Raw genomic sequence first — 1,256 nt, forward strand, 5'->3', positions numbered from 1 at the left:
CCCGCCCCCAGCCGGCCAGGGACGGGGGGGAGCCATGGCGGCACCGAGTGAAGGCGCTGCCCTCAGTGTGCCAGGGAAAGGGAAGAGCCATGGCGGCACCGAGTGAAGGCGCTGCCCTCAGCCTGCCAGGGACGGGGCAGGGCCATGGCGGCCACAGGGTTCCCGGGTTGACACAGACACATGAAATGTCACAAATGAAATAATATGTCGATGACAACTTTATTGAAGTTCATGACAAAAATCAAAGTGTCATTTGTATCAATAGACATAACAATATTGATTGTTTCTATCAATTCCTATATTTATAGCCATTATATATTCTATGACATCTACTACATTAAATATGGCATATACAATTTATAAAATACAGGTTAAAATATACTCTTATGTATTATGCTTAAATTCTACAATATTATATATCATATACATATACATATTTTATATAATGGACATATACATATGTATTTCATATAATACACTACTACGTAATCTGTTTTTGCAATACAAATGAAAAAAAAAGTCATTCCTGACTAATGAATTTATATTCCCCTCCAGCAAAACTCTAGTACTACATTTTTTCTAGCTTTTACGTCTTATAATTGAATATTGTTACAAATAATACCAGTTAATATATTGTACAACTGTATTGTTCAACAAAAAAAGTTATCTAGATATAATAAATATATATCGCTATTTCCCCTATTGCAATCCAAGCACATCAGTCTGGCCCAATCCTCCCTCAAATACCTCCATCCAGGACCAAGTGCAATGGTATAGCTGGGAAGAGCATTAACAGATGCAGTCACTATAGATACAATAAACAGACAGAGCGGACTGGGGCAAGGTCTGGCCAGAGCCCTGAGGCTCTGCCCCGGCGCAGGGCTGTGCTGGGCAGCAAGCGCAGCTCTGTGCGCTGGCTGCTCACAAAGATGTGCGGCTCGCCTTGGCCAGCCCAAAGAGCATCCCGCTCACCTTGCTGCTCATTCAAATCAGCCTGGCCATTTTCTTCTTGATCGTTTTCATGGTCCTCCACATCTCCTTCAAGTCCTTGCATGTCCTCTTGAAGCGAAGCCTTCTCTGCTCAATTTCCATCCTGTGCCTTCTGGCCTCTTCTTCAGCTCTCCTGGCTGCTTCTCTCTGCTTCATGGCTGCCCTTTTGCGCCTGAGCCAGAGGAAGAAAGGCAGGAAGAGCAGATCAGCAGCAGCCCAGTAGGGCCCCTGCTGCACGGCTGCCGAGAGCAGAGGGCCCCCGGCAG

Source organism: Geospiza fortis, unplaced genomic scaffold (genome assembly GCF_000277835.1).
Source record: "Geospiza fortis unplaced genomic scaffold, GeoFor_1.0 scaffold23, whole genome shotgun sequence".
Classification (NCBI taxonomy): domain Eukaryota; kingdom Metazoa; phylum Chordata; class Aves; order Passeriformes; family Thraupidae; genus Geospiza; species Geospiza fortis.